We start from the raw sequence: 11099 nt of genomic DNA on the forward strand, positions 1-11099 counted from the left end.
GAAATTTTTTAATTACCCTTCGGCTGTTGCGCGAAGGGCGCGCTGCCGAAAAACGTTTAGCGCAACGAGCAGATGATGTGCGCGTCGCGTTTTTTTTGATGCAGGCGCATTATAAATTCAGCGCAGCAGTCGCGCAGGCATTTTCAGTAGGGCAACCAAAAAACCAATAAAAAAAAGCTAACGAAAGCCTGCTTGTGGAGCGCGCCTGCGACTTGCGATCCTTTGCGCGTAATTAATTTCGAATTTGATTAACAAATATAAAAACAAAAACAACAGGAAAAATGAAATGAAATAAAAATGAAGCGCGGTCATGAAATAGGTCATTGGCCTCGTTGAATGGCGCGCTCTGGCTGCTGCTAATGCCACGAGCGCCTCGTGGGGCGATTTGTCCGAAGACAAAGGATGCCCGGCGCGGTTCTCCGGTTATGTCATACAGAAATATTTGCACGCCCCAATGATGTCTGTGTGGCGGCGCGGTGAAATTTACGCATTTTTAATAACGTTTTTAAAATCATCACCAACACACACACACACACACACACACACATAGTGGCAAGCGCGCTAATACACCTACATATACATATGTATACGCATGCATGTGTATGTGTTGTGTGTTGTGCTGTAGCTGTGCGCGTCTGTCATCCTTTGTGCCACATTCATTGTCTTTCAACTGATTTTGATGGTTCATACTTTTTTAAAGCATACTTTATTATTGTTGTTGTTGTGTTCCTGCCTACATTTCTGGCTGTGTGTGCAGTTAATTCAGGCTATTAATTTTGTATGCTCGCCAGTACACGCATATATTTCAGGTTAATAATATGTTGTCAGCTGTCAGCGTTGACATTTCGGCTCATCCACATTGCGCTCAGCGCCTGCCAGGCCTCAACACACAGCCATATTATCGGTCACACATACTATGTATGCAACATTGCATGCCACAAATGCATAATACTCGTATATCAAATATTCAACAATGTGCGCTTGTGTTTGTGTGAGTCTGCATTTGTAAATGAAGTTGTATTGTTGCAAATTGCTCTGCTTCAAAATATGCATTTTTCATATTTTATTATGAATTTTCGTCTGCGCCTCCTTCGGCGCGCAATTAAAGTTTTGTTTTATTGCTTTGAAAAATTACTTAATACCAAAATTGCGGCTGCAATAATTACACTGTGTAGCATGAACAAAGTTTTGGGAAAGAGGAACAAATTTAGCTTCCAATGCACCGAAGCTATAACACCCTCTCGTATAGTCTAAAAGTGTATGAGAAGAGTTTTATCTTGATTTTGATTGGTTAGTTCGTATGACAGCTATAAGCTATAGTAGTCCAATCTGAACAAATTCTTCAGAAATTGTAGCAATGCCTTGGAAAACAATCTGTACCAAATTTTGTGAAGATATCTTGCCAAATAAAAAGTTTTCCATACAAGGACTCGAACTTGATCGTTCAGTTTGTATGACAGCTATATGTTATAGAGGTCCGATCTAAACAATTTCCACAGAGATTGCACTATTTCTTTAGGCTATGACTCCTGTCGAATTTCATTATGATATCTCGTCAAAAGAAAAATTTTTCTATACAAGGACTCGATTTTGATTGTTCAGTTTATATAGCCTATAGCTGCTATATGTTATAGTGCTCCGATATCGGCGATTCTGACAAAGGAGCAGCTTCTCTGTGAAAAAACGATATGCGCAAATTTTCAGTTCGATATCTCAAAATCTGAGCACTATTCCACGTATATACAGACCAATACACGAACATCGTTAAATCGACTCAGCTCGTCATCCTGATCGTGATATTTCCTTCCGGTTATTACAAACTTCTTGGGAAACTGAATATACCCTGTTCTGAGTATAAAAGTCAGTCGAATATGGCACCACTGTAAGAAGTCTTGAGAGTATTTTTCGTTACCAGGGGTCACTAGTTTGGTTTTGGTTATATTAATAAAGTCTTCTTCTAACTTCATAAATCGAATATCAATAGTTTCAACGTTTCCCCTTACATTTTGAGGCATCATTTCCTCAATAGGATCTACTTTCGAACATATAAATTCATCGGTCAACATTTTATTCACTGATGCTTAATCGCCCATGTCTAGTATGGAATTCCAAAGCCAAGATAGAAAACTACTATATTTTATATGGGATTTAACGATTACGAAAGATTACTACGATTACTAAAGAGAAGAAAAGTATGATACCCAAATGTGCTTAAACGATTTCGTCTTCAAATAAAACCATAAAGTTTGAGAAGCAGAGTGTCAACCAACTCAAGATCCTAACTTAACATAAATAATACCATAAAGTTTGGGAACCAAAATCTCAGCCAACTCAAGATCCTATCTTAACATTTCATGCCACGATGGTGCTATTACCGGTGATGAGACCACTTTTTTGTGTGTCCAGAGTTCAAATTGACTTGTGCTAATATGAAAAAAGTGAATTCATGCGAAACACTACTTAGTCATAGTAGTCCATAGATCAAAATTATGGTACTTTTATATAGTATTCAGTTTCATCATAAAACAAAAAGAGAAAAGAAGACACAAAAAAATGTTTACTCAAAAAATATTCGTTATCTTCTTCTTCGAAGTTTTTCTTGTATAAAATTAGACTCACAAATACACTTTTTTCCATACCACAGACAGGATAGAGTTCCTATGTTGGATCATTCATTAGATCTCTCACATCAAAGTAAAGTAACGAACGACTACATATGTAACTGTTAGATCTCTCAAAACAAATTCACGAAAGTTCTCATAACTTGTTCTTTATAGCAGTTCAGTGTTTTCATTATTAGAAAACCACTAAGCCAATTCCGAAACTATCATTTCCACTACGCTGTTGCACAGTGTTACCTGTGTTTTTAATCATACTTTTGGGTGGCATTTTTTGTGCCTGGGCTGTAAGGCTGTACGCCTTTCTTGTGAATGGGTGGGGAATTTGATTTTGGTGAAAGTTGATGAAGACATAAATCAACAAATTAAAACTGTAATAAAGAGATTTATCTTTAAATAAATAAGACGCAAAATATTCCGCTGACATAAACTAATAAAGATCAGCCATATACAATTTGCTTTCTCCTCTTGATAAATTTGTTTATGATTGGACATGAGGTCAATTTAATTTGGTAGCGTTTTGTAGGGAGAAAATGACAGCGAGCCGGTTGAGTAGGTCTTGAATTAAAAAGATCAAAATTACCTTTTAGTTTCTTTAAGCCATTTCTGGATAGGGAAAGTATAAATTTGTGGTCAAATACAATAGAAAGCTGAGGCAAAGGTTTACTATGTATTTTAAACCTGTCTTCTCCGCAGGCATTTCGTCCGAGTATCCGACCTTCATCCCCACCTGGATATTCGCTTCAAAAAGTTAGATGAGGTTAAAAAGCGTTCTCCAAGAAAGGTAAACGATGTCCCCGATAACAAAGGAAAAAGTGCGATCTATCACTTTGCCCAAACTACCTCAAAAAGATTTCTTGTGGAAACAGTTGCAAAAGTCTTTTACGCGGAAAGCTTTAAGCCTTGCTTGGTACTTCTGCGGAAGACACTGAATAAAAGACCGAATGAGGGTTCACATATCAAAAATTATCTCAAAAAGGAAACCAGTACTTCTAGCAAATGAGGAATAACTTTGATAGGGATCCATAGGAACCTTTCCCATGACAGTCGGGCCTACGAGACCCGGACGCAACCGGATTTATATCCAACCAAAGACTGTCAAATCGATAGTATTTATCAATATTGACGCTACAACAACCACAAAATTGTTTAGCAAACATGTAAGGTAGCAGTAGATCTATAGCTCCTTAGCGCAGCCACCTTCCTAGTGGTGAATAACCATTCCGGTAGTAGGTCCGCGATTTAGTCTTGAGTACGCTGACTGTACGCTCTAAACTAGTGAAGGGATAACTAGACTCTTTGTCTCTAGCCTTAAACTTTTTTACAATTAGACTGATTTAGATGCCTGGACAGAGCGATATTGCAGGAAACTGTAAGGCTGATGAGCTTGCTAGGACGTACTTCAGTCTCAATAACTACGGAATGGGAAGGGGTAGGAGCTCCGTTGGCTACTTTTGATTTACCACTGGACTGTTAAGCCTCAGACAAGCTCAGCAAGCGTTGGTCAACTAGCAGCCGTTGCAAGCTCCTTCCGTAGTAAATCGGAGAAGATCTAGAAGCTCTTCTCTCTCAGCAAGATTAACCATTCAATTTGCAGGAATTCTAACTGCACACTGTCCGATCGGGATTCATGCAGTAAGATTGAAACCTCAGTTGATCAGAGATGAGATACACCGTTCCCACGACAGTCGGGTCTACGTAACCGAAACAGACCCAGATTTTTTATCCGTTCAAGGACTAAAAACTTGGCAGAAATCTGCTGCTACAACAACAACAAGAAGAGGAGATGGAATCACCTCAACCTTTCTTCCTCTAATTTTCCACTTTTACCAGATCAAAGCAAAAATACCTCGGAAGACATATATTTATACATCCAGGTGATATAGAGAAAATAGAAATAAAACACAGAAGCAGATCAGGTTCTGACCGCTTATGCCGATAGCTGATATTCAACTTTAGGACTTTCGCTTAAGAAGCTGCTACTTGATCAAAATTCATGAAGGACCCCAGCAAGTTTGTTGCTGCTGATGCTGGCGTTGCTGTCGAAAAGAAGGAAGAAGCTAAAAAGGGGGAGTTGGAGTCTGAGGAAGACGACGATATGTGTGATGAGCAGTGTGATCCTGAGGGATAAGCCATCTAACCTAACATGTCCAATTTTACTGGAATAAATCGTAACGGCTCTCTTCTCTCCCCCTCATAAAGAGAAACAGGTAAACACGTTTATGTCTCTGAAGTACCAAAAAGAGCGGTGACAAGTGAAACGTGCGAGTTCCGTCTAATCCGTGGGCTCAATCAGACAGTATTCTGAGATTCGTTGGTCCTAGAGTAATTGGATTCCAAAGTCAGATCACAGAACTTCCGATACTTATTTTATATAGAACCTCCACCAGCATGACAAGAGGCATCCCACTGGCTGTCATTGTGTAAGGCGCCTAAAAGTTTGCGCTTTTCAGCACAAAAAAATATTTCAACTGAAAAAGCACAGCTTGCTGCTGCTGTCCAACCATATATGGAGTGAACATTTATATTTTATTTATTACAATAAGCGAAGAAAAACTCATACATAGCTATCAACCAATTAATTAATGTGATCTACCCTTTTCAACTAGACCACATTTGTGCTGTCGCTTGGCTGCCTGTTAACTTTCCGAAGATGATGACAATCATAAATGTCTAGCTGGTGTCACTAAACTTGCGTACTACATGCCGGCCACAGGCCAGACGGCAGCATTGGCAAGGTCTTGTAAAGCAAAAGCTGCTACAAGCGGACGACAACGAGAACAATGCGACCGACAGCAACAACAATAATACAACAACAACAAGTTGTGTAGTGTTGTTGCAACATATGTAAGTGGACATGTTGCAACTGCCACAAATACCTACATATGTAAGTGGACGCCGAGTTAACTGCCTGACTGACTGACTGACTTGTTTGCGCGCATCACGTCTGCGCAGGCTTGAGATATGTGTCTTGCTGTCCGTCTGTCCGTCCGCATGTTTATGGTGTCCAAATGAAATCGATTATTAAAAATGATAATCGATTAAGGTAAAAAGGATGAAAAGTGCGCCTACCAGGTATGCGCCGGCCAGCCGACCGGACATCAATGTCAAGCCAAAGCGGGCAGACGCACGCAGCAACTTTGGCAATCTGGTTGTTGTAGTTTGTGTTGTGGGCCACTCACTTTGCGCTGGCGACTGCAGAACGGCAGTTGAAGAGGAGCATTTCAGCAGACATATGACATTTATGTCTACATGTGTTTAGCAAGACAGTTGACATATGCGATCAGCGGCGGTCCGGCGACGGGTCCGCGGCAGCAATAAAAAAAGCAATGAAATAAAATAATTTGAAGAGCAAACAAAAAACAATAATGCGAGAGCGCAGCAAAACCATATTTCAGCTGCAGCAGAAATCGCATTGCGATGCGATAAAATATATTTATGCTGGGGAAGAAGAGGCGCAAAAAAGTTCCACCGACAAGTGCGGAATACTTCGCTGCGCACAAGGTGAAGTTGAAAAATCAGCGGTTGCCGATCAAAAATTCTACAAATTCAACTGCCAAAACAACAGCGACGAAAAGGCGAACGCACGCGGACAAACGTCTTTGTGGAGGGGTCGCTTTGGAGCGCTCAACCACCAAGCGACCCACGATATTTAAAAACTCGGAGTAATTATTCAAAATTCTACATTCTTTTAGAATTTATACAAGACTTCGATGCCTCTCGGCTAATCTACGGACAGAGCCAGAGACCTGCTTTCAACTTTTTAAATTATGTAATGGGGTTTTCAATACGGACGCTACAAAAGTAGACCGATAGGGACGGCAAACAACGGCATATTTTTTCCTGCTCTTTTGACATTTCTCTTCAGTTAGGTTTGCCATTTCATCATGGAAAGATATAGGATCCAACAACGAGTCGATATTATTATAATTTACTACCGAAATTCGGAGTCAGTGACCTCAACTTTAAGAGCTATTTGCCACAATGTGATCGGAATCTCGTGGAACTTAACCGCTGAAACTTGACTGCAACTTTTTGTAGAGACCCGAAGATGAATTATGGGACAGGTTAGATATTTTATCCTCGATGGAAGTAAAACCAGGAAGAACTGGTCTCATAAGAGAAATAAAGGCCTTTAGAAGGACGGTTTCTATACATAATACTTCTAACCTAAAAAAACTTGAGGTCTTTCAATAAGAATCCCAAACCAAGGACACTTGAAAAATGGCATAAAATCCGCCTAGACCCAGATTATGTTATATATATCGCTCAAACGACTTTAACTGAAGTTGACACTCATCTACCATTAACACGGCTTCAACCCCGCTACAGTCAATTGATATAGTGACGTTTCGTCGAGCGGATCTGAATGGAATATTTATGAACCCTGAAGATTTCAGTACCGAAAGGTTGTTGAGTTATTAAATAAGTGTTGTGGGCTGCTTAGAGCACTCTTTCCCTTAGTGGGTTTCTAATTCTCGAAACAAAGTCTATAAGTGAATTACAAGGCATTAGATTCACGCATTATATTGTCTTAAGCAACGACTTCTGCCGTAAGAGTAGTTACTAAGTAGCCAAGTTCTATCAGACTGGGGCTTTACTTCCCTCCGATGATTTGATCTACAAAATCCTATCGAAGGATTGGTCAGAGATCAGAGCTTTTTAATCAATTTAATATAGTAATATTTATAATTGTGGTGTGTATCATAGAAATCAAGGTCTAATTGAAAAATTTCTCAGAAATTTGTCAGAAATACAATGGGAGGTTTGTCTATATGTGTCAAGGGCTGAACACTATTAGAAAAAGAATTGAGTATTTTTCAAATCGATGGATCAATTGTAGGAATGATTCTACTCGTATGGTCTTAGATATCTTACCGAGGGTAATTTTGACAATTAAATCGTCCTGAAGAATGAAAAGAGACTGAAATTCTTTCTGAAACTTTCTTAAGTTAGTATTGACGTAAGACTTCTGATTACATACTAAAGTGTTCTCGATCCTAATTCACGGTATTTACGGGAAGAATTCCGACAACTGGACGCAGAAAGAGAATGCCAGCGAGAGTAGTCCGACTGAGTTTTTGCTGAAAAGTTGGCAGGCATCTCGATCCTAATGCACGGTCTTTGGGGCAAAAATTTCGACGACTAGGCTAAGAAAGAAAAGTCGTCGAGAGAAAAGTTCGGGGAGGCCAAACCTATTAGCTTTATATAAAGTTAACCAAAACCAGCAGGTATATATTGTAAACGCAAAACGAAATCAAACGAAGTAGTTCTAGAAGTGATATTCAAACCCAAAACGATAACTTTGACTTGTAAGAAACTCCCATTTAATATGAGCAACTCGTTAAAGCAAAAATATGCTTATGACCCCCTCCTGAAATCAATTTCTACCTAAGCCAGTGGCCAAAAACCGACACTCATATGCATATTTTAACCTTTTCATAAATTCACATTTCAAAAAAATATTATTTATTGCCGAACGTGCAGTGCATAAGCGTGCAGTGTTTTTATTGTTGTTATTAGGTTATTCGTTTCATCTGCACTCGTTTTGAGTGGTAACTCGCCGACTACTGTTTGCGGCTGCGCGGCGGAAGCTGCGTCTTTATTGCCACCGCACTGCGCACTGCGCATGCGCGTGGTTTTATCGCGCGCCGCTGCCGGACTAATAAAGCAGTTCGTCGTCATTGCGGCCATTACTGAGATTGTCGCTGTCATTATAATAAAATATTGGCCGGCAAAGAAGTACAGGTACATATGTATATTGTAGGTCTAAACATATTTACTTAAATATATACATATGTACATACATATAAACAGTAAATATGTTGTTTTGTTGTAGAAATGTGGCGAGAATTGCGAACGACAACTATTTTTTGAATGCGTAAGGAATGCGCCTGCGGTCAGAGCTAACAATGTTGCAACAAGTACTTGTTGCATAAAAACACTTACACATTTCATTTGCTCTCATAATTCAAAGTTTGTTCGCTCTTCGGAAGGCAAATGAGCACAAATCGTGAAGTGGAAATGAGGAATTATAGTGAGCTTAGCGTCAAGGAAGAGAGACTGAAGGAATGGTAGCTGAAGGAGCAGTCGGAAGGTTTTGAGTTGAGTCGGTGCTTTGATGTCTGATTGTGTTCAGGCGACGTCAGTCTCTGATCAACAACCAGAACTTATGCGATTGCAAGATCTTTCTCGCACAGAGTCAACCGTAACAGGTCATACCAACTACCGACTCTTGGTAAAGTCAATCTCACCTTAATTATAAGAGTTCTGACTGGACTCTGTCCAATGCGTACACATGTGTTGCGGCTAAATATTCTGTCTGCGGTAAGCTTAATCGATGAGGATCTGGTTATCCACGCTTTAGGAGTTTATTGGCAATACAAAGGACGACCTAACCAATGGTAACAGCGCCTCTTGCCAGACAAAAGTGAACCCCGATATCTCTTCCTTCAAAAGTTACTCACAAAATCCATGAACCATTTGGAGTATTTAGATGAAATTCAATTCTTTAGAAATTGTTGCCTAATAATCAGTGTTCATCTGCTGCAAGTGTTTAAAATTAATCCCGTTTTGTAGAAAGTGGTCACAACTTTGGCCATTACTTTAAAATCTAGTGTAGACAAAAACCATATGCATATTTTAGCGCCATCTAGCGCGAAACTTCGAAGAAATGAAAGGTTATTAGAGCTGCCATTAGATTCAAACCAATTTTCGAGTTTTCGAAAACTTATAGTAGAAAGGAGCAGTGCAATTTTTAAGTTTAAATAGGGGACTATAATATATGTAAGCTCAAAAAAGAGAAATGCGCATTTAGAGAGAGAGAGAGGGAAAATGTGCGAGAGAACGACGCGTACTTATAAGCAGAGAGAGAGAGAGTAGTTCCCACAACATCGAAGAGTGCTCAGTGAGTACATACGAGTGCTCAGTGAGTACATACGAGTGCTCAGTGAGTACATACGAGTGTGAGTACATACGAGTGCTCAGTGAGTACATACGAGTGCTCAGTGAGTACATACGAGTGCTCAGTGAGTACATACGAGTGCTCAGTGAGTACATACGAGTGCTCAGTGAGTACATACGAGTGCTCAGTGAGTACTCGAGTGCTCAGTGAGTACATACGAGTGCTCAGTGAGTACATACGAGTGCTCAGTGAGTACATACGAGTGCTCAGTGAGTACATACGAGTGCTCAGTGAGTACATACGAGTGCTCAGTGAGTACATACGAGTGCTCAGTGAGTACATACGAGTGCTCAGTGAGTACATACGAGTGCTCAGTGAGTACATACGAGTGCTCAGTGAGTACATACGAGTGCTCAGTGAGTACATACGAGTGCTCAGTGAGTACATACGAGTGCTCAGTGAGTATACGAGTGCTCAGTGAGTACATACGAGTGCTCAGTGAGTACATACGAGTGCTCAGTGAGTACATACGACATACGAGTACTCAGTGAGTACATACGAGTGCTCAGTGAGTACATACGAGTGCTCAGTGAGTACAAACGAGTATATGCTATGTGAATAGTCGGTAGCAATGTATTAAAAATTCAAATGTGTTTTATGCTTTAACAGTCGATATCAACAACAACCAATAAATCAAAACAAGACTACAAGTATTCTCGGCTCCTGTCATTATTCAATACTAGCGGGGTAACCATTTCATAAATGGTTATTTGGTAAAATGTTTGGTGTATTTTCGAAATGAGTGTTTGATATTGTATGTAAATAGTGATTTCAGCAAAATAAAACAACTACTACATTACAATAAAAAGGCTTAAAATTACTGCCTTTTGATTCTTCGATTTTTTTCAAACATTTTGAAAAAATTATCATTTTTTGTAATATTGACTTCATAGAATTATATTATGAATATATTAATTATACTTGGCACAAAAGGCAAAAAATTTAAGCCTTTGTAAATATGAGTGTTGAAAATTGTCACTTACATGAGCAGATGTTGTCATGATTTGTTTGAAATTTTGGTGGTATTATGTAATGTATCCCATATGGAGATGGTATATAATGTTGATTGTTGCTTTGTTATTTTATATGTTGTTGTAAATGATATGAAAGTTATTGTAAGTGGATTGTTGTATATAAAGCAACTGCATATGGTGAATATGAGCAAGAGGTGAATATGTTTTTATCACAAATGGTTATATAAAAGTGTCATGCTGATGTCTGCTTGATATATTGGCATCATTGGCTGACAAATAACGCTGTTTTGAAAATTTTTGTGCGGTGTAAAGTCTGGATTCAATGTTGTAACAAAGGCCTGAATGACTTTGACCATACAGCTGCGCTTTTTAGGCGTTGCCGAAGTGTGCCACACCGTTACTGCCATAAATTACGGTTTTTTGTTTGCCGCTGTTGCCACCTATACACTTTTTTATATTTCTTTATTTAATTTTGCTATGTTTTTTTTGTGATCTTTTTTTCTTTTTTTTTTTTGTATTTTTTAATTTTTTTTTCTATTATTT

General features: G+C 39.1%; 1 long non-coding RNA gene across 1 annotated transcript in view; it reads right to left on the reverse strand.

Moving 5' to 3' along the window:
- LOC126751962 (uncharacterized) overlaps positions 1-11083 on the reverse strand; it is a 75119-nt gene extending 64036 nt beyond the window's left edge. The window contains exon 1 of the long non-coding RNA XR_007665950.1: positions 10566-11083. This is a non-coding gene — a long non-coding RNA (uncharacterized LOC126751962). The remainder of the gene's footprint in view (positions 1-10565) is intronic.
- Between the last annotated feature and the right edge of the window lie 16 nt (positions 11084-11099).

This window comes from Bactrocera neohumeralis, chromosome 3 (genome assembly GCF_024586455.1).
Source record: "Bactrocera neohumeralis isolate Rockhampton chromosome 3, APGP_CSIRO_Bneo_wtdbg2-racon-allhic-juicebox.fasta_v2, whole genome shotgun sequence".
NCBI classification, from domain to species: domain Eukaryota; kingdom Metazoa; phylum Arthropoda; class Insecta; order Diptera; family Tephritidae; genus Bactrocera; species Bactrocera neohumeralis.